The 11,854-nt window shown below is 40.7% G+C and overlaps 1 long non-coding RNA gene across 4 annotated transcripts in view; it reads right to left on the bottom strand.

Annotated features, from left to right (window-relative positions):
• Window positions 1–3,910: 3,910 nt before the first annotated feature.
• Window positions 3,911–11,854, bottom strand: part of LOC129459585 (uncharacterized) — a 230,936-nt gene continuing 222,992 nt past the window's right edge. For 2 of the 4 annotated variants that reach the window (XR_010115610.1, XR_008650007.2), the window contains exons 4-5: window positions 6,814–6,913; window positions 3,966–4,049 (exon numbers count right to left, since the gene is read on the bottom strand). This is a non-coding gene — a long non-coding RNA (uncharacterized lncRNA). Of the gene's footprint in view, window positions 4,050–6,813; window positions 6,914–11,854 lie in introns of all 4 variants that reach the window. The other 2 variants (XR_008650008.2, XR_010115619.1) reach the window with 2 other exon arrangements.

Here is an 11,854-nt window from a genome sequence, read left to right as displayed (position 1 = left end):
AGGACCAGAATTTACACTGTATTTGATGAAACTTAAATTAATCTAAACTGTGATCATGACACCTTATACATCACCCTGAGCTAAGAAATTCGAAGCAAAAAAAGGTCATAAAAATAAGGCTTGGTAGTAACACAAGTAATAACAATTACAGGAATTTATAGAAACTGCTTACCATTTAAGCCTAATTACCATACAGAGCAACAGCAATTATACAGATTATTAAATAAAGGTCAAATTAACATTGTTGAGGGTAGAATGTACTCAATTTAAGATTTGGATTCAGGACATTCAGATGTAGTAATCCATATTGATTATGACACTGAATTCTGTTCTTCCAATCTACTAAAAATGACTAAGACAAATTTTTTAAGATTAGAGAGTGGGTGGTGTGGATGATGAGAAATTACTTAATGGGTACGATGAACATTATTCGGGTGATGGACACCCTAAAAGCCTTCACCACTACACAATCTATGCATGAAACAAAACTACATTTATACCTCATACATTTACACAAAACAAAGCAAAAATAAAAATTGGAAGAAACAATGTGGCAAAGACCAATTTTCTTCAAAATCCACATAACGGCAAGGGACAAACTTTAACAGTTCCAACTGAATAAATTTACCAGCAAAGATTTGTCCTTCCTGTGCCTCACTCTGGGTTATGAGATTTCAAGTATGAGCAAAGAAACCACCTTCATTTCTTAAGGGTTATCTTTTCAAATGTGTTTTGAAAACCAAATCCTGCCTATCTGGGATTGCTCCATATTCTCTAGTGAAAACAGCTTCATAAAGCGATTCATCCTCTCCAGGCCACCTGAGCCTATGCCTGGAAATGTGGTCCTCTTATTTGCTAACAAATAAGGGCTTGCTCAGGACCTGGACCAACAAACAGGCAATGGCTTACACTACCTGAGCCATGGAGCCCACAAGTTCAGGATTTACTCTGCAAAACCCAGGTAGCTGCTACCGAGTGTAATTGTGCCCCATCTGTGAACACCTGGGCTTCTCACCGTCTTCACAGTGCTGCCAGGTGTGAGATAGTACCATCTCTGGGTCACAAACAGACAAAGTGAGACAGGAAAGGCCAGAAGTTCACAAGGTATGCTATAAACATACAAGATGACGGTAAGACTACAAATCCTACCTCGGGAAGCATCGCTCAGCTCTTCTTAGCTTGCAGGTTTGGATACCATGTCTCAGCTACCCTTGACTAAGGCTGAGAGACCAGGATGGGTATCTGCCCAGAAGGCTCCGGGGGCTTCTAACACAAGGTAGAAACTGCCAAGTAGACCACTTTTATGCAATAAACCTTCAGCAGGCTGGTGGAGAATGGGAGTAACCTTTCTTGAAGGTCTATCTTGAAGATAATCATCCACGCCTTATGTTGGGCATTTTGTCATTTTACCATCTTTAACTCTCACCACAGCCTCTTTTCCTGATGAAGATAGTTACGGCCAAAGAAGTTTAAATAACTTACTCAGGTCACTCAGACAGGAAATAGCAAAATCAGAATTGGAACGAGCTGCTTAACTCCAACTTCTCTTTCTACTTTGTATTAACTCTTAAGAGTCTTTGAAGAAGAAGAAAGGAAATTTGGGTCACATAGGTATTCGCTTCCTATTGCTGCTCTAACAAATCACCCCCAAGTTAATAGCTGAAAACAACACGTTTATCATCTTAGCGTTCTGGAGGTCAAAGTCTAAAATGGGTCTTGCTGAGCTAAAAGCAAGTTGTGGGCAGGGCTGCATTCCTTCTGGAGGCTCCAGGGGATAACCTGTTTCCGGCTTATGAGTTTCCAGGTACCTCCTCCCGCGTTCCTTCCATGTGGCCCCTCTCTCCATCTTTAAAGTACAACACAGCAACCACTGTTTCTGTTATCACACTTCCTTTGTTGCCTCCCACTGATAAGGATTTTAGTGATTACATTGAGCCCACCAGGATAGTCTCCCTGATCTCAAGATCCTTAACTTAACCACGTTTGCAAAGTCCCCTTTTCCACGGAAGATAACATATTCGCAGGTCTGAGGATTGGGACATGCGCATCAGAACGTTATTCTGCCTACCACACATATATAGTGGGTCCCGTGTCTCCCCTCCTTTGCCCTATTGCATGGCTTGTATAAGATTCTCATCTGTCCAAATCACAGATTTGAGGGCTTCTACCAGAACATGAAGCTGGGCAACATTTCTTTGTACAAAATTGTACATAGCTATCACTTGAAATGCCAAAAACACAGTTGTAATATTTCAACAAGCTAACATATGGGTACTTCTTACTTTTGGTTTCTTTTTTTAACTTATTTTATTAACTGCCAAATAATTATTACACATACTCATGGGATACATAGGGATGTTTTCATACATGCAATGTATAGTGATCAGATCAGGGTAATTAGCATATCCATCATCCCAAAGATTTATCATTTCTTCATGTTGGAAGCGGCAATATTCTCCTTCTAGCCATTTGACTATAGTCACCCTGTAGTGGTATCGTGGCAACTATAGTGCTGTAGTTAACGATAGTCATCCTACAGTGGTACAGAACACTAGAACTTACTCTTCTCCTCTATCCATAATTGTGTATCCTGATCTCTCCCTTCCCCTGCCCTTCCCAGACTCTATTTTTAATTGTTTGGCTAAGGTGGATGGTGACATTGGAGCTGAAAAAAACCATTAATCCTCCTTAATAAAAATTAATTTGATCCTTGGATTTTTTTCTGCTTTGAATGTTGAAAAGTTGACATAACATTTAAATCTTCAGGGTAACCAAGGACAGTAGTATAAATCATGTCCTTTCACTCAAACTAATAGTTTTTTGCCTAAAAGCAAACTGTAATAAGCAGATGAAATAAATATTTTGAGTAGAGTCATTTCCTGTTGGGTAAAAAATGAACACTTTACCTTGACATTAAGTATATATACTTGTTAATACTCTATTATTTGAAACCTTCCGTTATAATATTATTCCTTATTATTTATTCTTCATTATTATTTTTCCTTATTTATTTCCTTATTCTTATTTATATCATTATTATTTCCTTATTATTATTTCCTCATTATTTATTTCATTATTATTTATATCCTTATTATTATTTATTTCCTTATTCTTATTTATATCATTATTATTTCCTTATTATTATTTCCTCATTATTTATTTCATTATTATTTATATCCTTATTATTATTTATTTCCTTATTATTTCCTTATTATTTGAAATCTTCCTATAATGGAAATCATCACATACAAAGTATTATATGGGTATTAGGAGTGAGTTTATTTCTTGGAAATATTTGTTTCCCTAAGTTAGAGTAACTTAGGAAAATTAGCACAAACCATGCAATATCAAGGATGTAAAACTGACTTGTATCTGAACAGATGGGAATTTTTGTTAGAGTATTCTTACAAGCTGGTATGGCTTTTAAAATGGCCTCCACATATCCAGAGGATTTGTCTCGTTTTAAGTCTGCAGTGTTGCTCCATCTGAATGCTGGAGACATGAGCCCAGTTCACAGTTAGCAATCTTCTTCGCACATTACACACATGCCAGGTGACATTCACACACCTGACTCACCTTCATAGGATACCTACATCATAGTGAAACTCAAGATAATGTGGGAGGGGGAGGGGTAAAGCAATGGAGTGATTTATAATTACTACAGTTATTAACTCCAGAGTCACTTGTTTTTGATGGAAATATTACAGGCTCCATATTATATGCAATTTCAGAGTGCCAATTGCAACCCTGTTCCTTTCTCTCCTTGTTAAGAAATCATATTGGCAAGCAAGTGAGCAAGAATGAAGAATTACAAGAATAACCTCAAACGTTGAATTTCATATAATTTACTTTAAAAATAATTGCAACTATATTTATACATATATCGTACAGATATGTGTACAAATATTTAATAATTACAAATATCAATACTTTATTTTTAGATACAAATAATAAGAACAGGACAGTTGATGTAAAGCAGAAATGGGGAGGTCTGGGCTGTCTTCCAAGATCTTTTGTTTTCAACTTGACATTGTCTCTTTTTACATCTGCTGTGAACAAAATGGTGAAGCAGATAAAATATACCTTTGGTGTCTCCCATGTCTTATACGTGGGGTTCCCTGCAAGCCCTTGGTACCCGCGGGCCTGGCTCCCAGCTCCCAGGGCTGTGCAGTGCTGTCCTGCAGCACTGTCCCATGCTCCTCATCTTCTCTTTCCCCAGGAAAATTTACCTCTCCAGTGTTTTGCGTCCTAGGACCCTGTTCTCTGTGCTGTGAATATGATTACTCTTGGGTCAATGTGCTGTTTCTCTTCTGGTCACATATTGCATTTCAGCAGGCACTTCCCAGAGCTTGCCTTCACCAAAGGAGTTTACAATAGGCAGCTGATATCTTTGGGTGGGTGTAGCCTGAAATTGCACTCTATGCTATTAATCCTTTCAGTAGAGTTGGGTTTGCCCCTTCCATATTATGTCTTTAATTGCAGAATGGTGCCATCTGGACCCTGAGAAAAGTTTTCCTTTTAACTGAATACTCATGTATACAGGATCTGATAGAATACAACTGAGTTCCTTACTTCTGCTCAAGATACACTTATATCCCATACAGAGCACCTGGAGTGGTTTCTCTACCTTACTCAGCTTATTCTAGCAGCTTCTTAAACTTCTTTCTTAATTGCGGGGGCCAATTACTCAGTCACCATCTCCCGATCCTTCAGGGAGCCTCCCACTTCTGTAGAGTCTCTCTCTCTGCATCGTCCACTACCATGAGCCTCTTGGTCCTTAGAAACCTCTAATTCTCCCTCCCCCTGGGATTCTTTCCTTCTCTTTGATCTTCAGAATGGGGATATCAGTCATTTCCTTCCAACTAATTTTGTTTTTTTTCTTTTTTCCTAGATGAATCTGAATAAGACTTTGACTTATGAAAACAGGAGGAAATGGAAAAGCAATCCTATTAGGGTCAAATATCTTCAAGACGACACACTCGTACATTGCCAAGAAAGACTCAGCATAATTCCCTTGTGTTTTTACACTACAAAAGGTCCTTGTCTCCTTTCTCTAGCTGGAGTTGCTTAAATTTGATATGCACATAACTTCAGAAGGGGGTAGACAGAGCCCATGCCTCCTGGAAGGAGTGAGAAATAGATAGACCTAAACGATCACAGTTCATTCATTGATTTTGCAAATATTATTGATCATTTACTTTATGTCAAGCACTGGGGATAAAGTAAAGCAGTTGGATCTAGTTCCCTACCCTCCTGGAGCTTCTGATGCAGATTCCAGAGCTGAAACAGGCTTTGAAGACCTTTTAATTTGTGGTTTCCAAATTATCTACCAAAGATCATTAATATTCTATGCAATATTAATTGGTATTTCTTGGAGTAGGATGACATGAGGAATTGTGTTCCGTGGTCAAATTAAGTTTGAAGTGTTAGGTTAAACAAAGTTACATTAGTTTCTTCACGCCAGGCTACTCAGAGCCTTTGTATGTTAACACACATTGTGACTCTCTGAGGGTGAGGGGGAGAGGATGAGATGCAATATGATCATTTGCTTTCCCCACTTATTTCAACACAAATCTTTTCTGAAGAGTACCCATTAATAAAAACTGTTGGCAGAACATACTTCTGTTAATGCTTCCAAAGCCAAAACCTAAATCCACGTTTCCTTCAGCACATGAGGAAGCTGCAGTGACCTAGAATGGTGAGGGGCAGAACCGAGGCAAGAACCTGGATCTCCTTATTATTATTTTCTTGATCTTTTACCCATTCCATTCTGCCTGTTTCTACTCTCTTTCTCATCCCCTGGAAAGACATATAAAAGCAGTGTCTCTTCCTTCTTTATTTCCCTCCTTCTTAGATCATGGTAATGGTGATTGTCTTCTCACCTATTTACTGGGTTTCTTTCTCTGCTATCTATAGCTTTGGGTCATAAGCTCTTAAAAGTCAAAGACCAGCTTTTACACAATAAACTCATGAACGATTAGTGACCAGTAAATGCTTGTAGTCAAAAGGCAATGGTTGACAGCTTCCCTATGCACCTCTCCCCGCAGCCTCCCACACACCTTCCTCCTGTAGATTCTCTCCCTGTGCCAACCGAGAATTATGGAGGCCTCTTTTCTCCAATAACAATACCACCCCTGAAATAGGTTATTCCTTCTAAACTGCTTTAAAAGTTTCACCAATAAGTTTTAAAACTGATTTTGCCTACTTACACAAGAGATTGCTTAATTATTAATACAATTCACACGTGATTAACTAAGAATACACAGACTATTCATCCTGTCATACAGGCCAGGTTGTAGATGAGAGTTTTGGTGAGTGTGAGAGAATTTGGACTTATGCGTGTATGCGTTTAATTTAAAAATCTACTTAGCAACAAATCAGGACATATGGACGTGATTTTAGACTTTGGAAACTTGAGGGGGAAGAAACAATCTCTCTGCTATCTCGACATTAAGAGGTGTGTATCTCTGTCCCTAATAAGCAAGGAGGGGCTGCTATACTGCCACCTTGTGGTAAATATGCACAAAGCCAGTTAAATAAATACAACCAACCTTCCCCCTCGTGTGTTATTACGTAATGCCCAAAAGAGAAAAATACTTTTATTAAAACATTATTCAATAAAATGAACTATTTTAGCATGTGGATAATTAAATATATATTACAACCTGTCCTATGTGACAGAATGAATATTCTGTATATTCTGCCTAGTATTTAATCATGTGTGAATCACATGTATTAATAATTTTCATATTTTACGAAAGTTTATCGATAAATACATACATATATGGAGAGAGAGAGAAAAAAATCTCTTACCTCAAATGCTTGGGACCAGAAGTGTTTCAGATTTTGAATTTTTCAAATTTGGGGATATTCACATACAGATAATGAGATATTTTGGAGCTGGGACCAAAGCCTAAAACACAAAATTAATTAATGTTTTATATACACCTTATAAACATAGCCTGAAGGTAAGATTATACAATATTATTAATAATTTTATGCACGAAACAACGTTCATGTTCACTGAACCATCAGAAAGCAAAGGTGCCCTGTCTCAGCCACCCATGTGGACGGTCTGTGGTGGTTTGGCATCACTGTCATTCCTGACTGAATCGATATGCTATCAAGAATCATTGTTGACACGTGTACAAACAGAAGTATTTCACAGTAAAAAAAATGACATACCAGTCATACAGTGAAAAAATATTATGTTAAGGGTAAGGAAGCAGCACAGTAGCATCGCCATGAGCCTGTGTTTTGAGTGTGACCCACCACATGAGGTCAGGTGTGGAATTTTCCACGTGTGGCATCCTGTTGGTGTTCAAAAAGTTTCAAATTTTGGAGCATTTCAGATGTTCAGATTAGGGATGTTCAAAGTATATATACATATATAATTTTGGCTCTTAAATCAGATTTTGCCTTCATAAGCAAATCAGCAAACACAGTCACCACTAAGCACTCACTTCATGTGTGACTCACACTGTGAAGGGATTTCAAGTCTTTTGACAGACCAAGACAGGAAGCACATCTCCATACACTATGAAGCAAGCTTTGGTGGGTTAGATTAGGAGATGTTTTCTCAGAAACTGACTACTTCTCGGATCTCTGTTCATCACCTGTTGAGGGGTCAATCCCGAGGGGCTGAGATGCTCTGGCAAGAAGGGACAACTAAGGCCATCCCCTCACTTCTTGACAGTCAGCCCCTTTCCCACAGGGCAAGGGATTCAACCAGGACCAGGTAAAATAATATTCATTCGCCCATTCTTTCATCAGACAATAATTATTATATCCACCATGTGCCAGGCACCTGCTAAATGGAGGAAATATAATAGTGAGCAAAATCAAACACAGTCTCTGCTCTCGTGGATTTTACAGAGTACTGATTAGACTTGACCGAGGACAATGGCTGAAGACCAACAGAAAGTGATCATTTTACATGTGTGGTCACTTACACATTCCAACCTGCCCCTGAAAGAACTTGTCTCAAAAGAGCTAAAAACAGAACTACCATTGGGCCCAGCCATCCCTTTACTGAGTATATACCCAAAGGAATATAAATCACTCTATCATAAAGACACATGCGCACATATGTTCATTGCAGCACTATTCACAATAGCAAAGACATGGAATCAACCTAAATGCCCATCGATGGTAGACTTGATAAAGAAGATATGGTACATATACACCATGGAGTACTATGCAGCCATAAAAAAGAATGATATCATGTCCTTTACAGGAACATAGGTGGAGCTGGAGGCCATCATCCTTAGCAAACTGGTGCAGGAACAGAAAACCAAACACCACATGTTCTCACCTATAAGTGGGAGCTAAATGATGAGAACATATGGACACAGAGGGGAACAACACACACTAGGGCCTACTTGAGGGTGGAGGGTGGGAGAAGGTAGAGGATCAGGAAAAATAACTATTGAGTACTAGGTTTAGTACCTAGATGATGAAATAATCTGTACAAAAAACCCTCATTACACAAGCTTACCTATATAACAAACCTGCACATGTACCCTTGTACCTAAAATAAAAGTTAAAGAAATGGAGAGAAATAAAGCCCATTGAAAGATCATAGTTGTGGATGTAGCCCACTTCATAGGTGTGCTTAGTATGAGTCTAGCACTGTGCTGGAAGATACAGATAACTTAAAACCCAGCCAATGCTTTAGAGTAGCTGAACTATCATTACAGCACAAGACACACGTGAAAAGTTAATTAACCTGGAAGATCATAAAGCAGCATAAAATACAATGCTAAATGAATGGTACAGGCAGTACAGGACTGAGCAGAGAAAGCTCCATGAAGGAGCTTAAATTCCTTAAAGCTGTGGAGCTGAACCTTAAAGATGAGCAGGAACTGGGTGGGTGAAGATGCAGGTCTAAGAGGGGTGATGGGAAAACATCCTAGGTGACAGAAATAGCAGAGAACAATAGGGATGAGATGCACTTGGAAATGTACATTGAGGACCATCAGAAGGAGTTTAAGATTCCTTGAGCCTACTAAGAAGTCTATTTTTCTGAGTATAAATAGAAATTTACCATGTTCAGGCCAGGCACGGTAGCTCATGCCTGTAATTCTAGCACTTTGAGAGGCCGAGGCAGGTGGATCACCTGAGGCCCAGAGTTAAAGACCAGCCTGGCCAACATGGTGAAACCCTGTCTCTACTAAAAATATAAAAATTAGCTGGGTGTGGTGGCACGTGCCTGTAGTTCCAGCTACTCAGGAAGTTGAAGCACAAAAATCGCTTGAACCCAGGTAGCAGAGGTTACAGTGAGCCAAGATCACACCACTGCACTCCAGCCTGGGCAACAGAGTGAGACTCTGTCTCCAAAAAAAGAATTAAGAAAAAAAGAAAGAAAGAAATGTACCATGTTCAAAGAGTGAGCTCTGCTCTTAGAGTTTCTCCTATTTTCCCTTCTAGCCTTACTGGAAGAGCTAACCAGCCGGGTGGACAGAAATGTGTCACCAAATAATAAGGTCATTGGGCTGAACCAGATGTGGGTGGAGGAAATAAAGACCTATTCCCATCAAGTCTCCTAGCTCCTCTTCCCTGCCAGGATTTCCTGTCCTGACCTTAGGGCAGAACCTGCATCTTCCCTTCAGGAAGCAGGGTCTGGAATATTTGTCATATCAGAAAGGAGACGAGAGGTTCTATGAGAGGTGTTCAGAATAGAAAATGCAGGTTTACAGCTCAGCAGAGGCCTGACCAGTAAGGTAGAGAGTGGAGAGAAGAGCTGTGGGGGGCCCAGGGCAGTCACACGGCAGAGGCACCTGGAAAATAACTGCCCGGCATCACCCGCCTCCCTCATCCTCTGTGAGTATCTCCTGAGCTCCCGTCACCTCACTGCTAGGTAACCTCCACTCAGCTAACTTCGCTGTGCTCTTTCCTTATTACATGAATCACATTAGGTTAGGCTGAATTCCTTTACACTCTGTTACTTAATATTTACTTTTTTTTCTTTTTTTTTTTTTTGAGACAGAGTCTCACGAGCTCTGTCACCCAGGCTGGAGTGCAGTGGCACGATCTTGGCTCACTGCAAGCTCCGCCTCCTGGGTTCACGCCATTCTCCTGCCTCAGCCTCCCGAATAGCTGGGACTACAGGTGCCCACCACCACGCCTGGCTAATTTTTTTGTATTTTTTTTAGTAGAGACGGGGTTTCACCGTGTTAACAAGGATGGTTTTGATCTCCTGACCTCGTGATCCGCCCACCTCGGCCTCCCAAAGTGCTGGGATTACAGGGGTGAGCCACCACGCCTGGCCAATGTTTACTTTTTGAGAATTAAAATGCACAAGTGTATTTAATACCCTGTGAATCTTTACTCTTAACATAAAATCAGTTATAGCTTTCTAGCATAGGATAGGGTCCAAATCCAACCTACCACCTATGTTTGTAAACAGAGCTTTATTGGAACACAGCCATGCCCCCATTTTAATGTATTGTATGAATGATTGCGTGCTACAATAGCAGAGCAGACTGGTGGTGATAAGGACCGTGTAGCCCACAAAGCCTAAAACACTTAAAATCTGGGCCTTTACATCAGAAACTATTGAACCTGACATAAAATATACAGTATGTAGTTGATGATGACAACACTTGGGTTCAAACTTACTGGGCAAGGTGATGTAATCTCTGTAAGTCTCAGTTGTCTCACTTCCGAAATGGGAACAATAATGCCTGCTTTGTCTACCTCATGACACTGCAGTGAGGAGCAAATGAAATAACATGTCAGTGTCTATACATGATGAATGCAGAACACCAGTGCTCCAGAGTCCCTAATCCTCCCACTGCAGCTCTGCAGCAGCTCCAAGACACTGTCCTACCTTCCGAGGTAGAGTGAGTCCCATCTTCTTACTGACTGGATTTCTTTTTATTTTTATTTTTTTGGAGACAGAGTCTCGCTCTTGTTGCCCAGGCTGGAGTGCAGTGGTGCCATCTGGACTCACTGCAACCTCCACCTCCCGGGTTCAAGCAATTCTCCTGCCTCAGCCTCCCGAGTAGCTGGAATTACAGGCGGGTGCCACCACACCCAGCTACATTTTGTATTATTAGTAGAGATGGGGTTTCAACTGGTCTCAAACTCCTGACCTCAGGTGATCCACCCACCTCGGCCTCCCAAAGTGCTGGGATTACAGGCGTGTGCCACTGTGCCTGGCCTGGATTTCTCATATTGGTTGGATTCTCACCCCCCCCTCCCACTATTGCTACAAAAGGGCTCCCAAATATGCTTCTGGCCCCTGCTACTTTCTTTGTTCTTTGGTATTTTCGTCACCTCCAACAAATTCAAAGAAAAGGAACTCAGTCATTGCATCGATGGGTAAGAAAGCTTTAGAATGGAGAAAGCCCTGTGCAGATATCAAAAGAACACTGTGGCTAGACCCGAGAGTGAGTCAAAGGTATGCTCTGATGTTTGAAGTAAAATGAGAAGACTTTGAAGACAGTGGCCAGAAGTTTACATTTGATGCAATGAATGTGGGAAGTCCCTGGAAGACTGCATGGTAAGGCTAAAGTAGCAGGTGCAAAAAAAGGATCAGAGCCTCCAAGCGGCTGACATTCTGTATGGGGCTTCCACCCAGGTTCCATTTGACACTGGGGCCCGGCCTAAAAGTTACCTTTCACAGCCTCCCACCCCTGACCCTTGGGTTTTCTCGATGACAGAGAGCCTGGCTCTGGGCCTGACAGTGAGCTGTAGCCTCCAACTGAAAGGAAGCTCAGCAAGAATGACCTTGTTAGACTAATTCTGCAGAGCACCGTGGATGTCAGTGAGCATCTCTTGGAGATTTATGGCCCTGAACCTAGTCTCCTGTTACTTGGTGATTCTGCTGAATTTTCCATTGAGCAATAAG

Source organism: Symphalangus syndactylus, chromosome 1 (assembly GCF_028878055.3).
Source record: "Symphalangus syndactylus isolate Jambi chromosome 1, NHGRI_mSymSyn1-v2.1_pri, whole genome shotgun sequence".
Taxonomy (NCBI): domain Eukaryota; kingdom Metazoa; phylum Chordata; class Mammalia; order Primates; family Hylobatidae; genus Symphalangus; species Symphalangus syndactylus.
The sequence above is the reverse complement of the archived record's forward strand: the minus strand, read 5'-3'. Positions and strand labels throughout refer to the sequence as shown.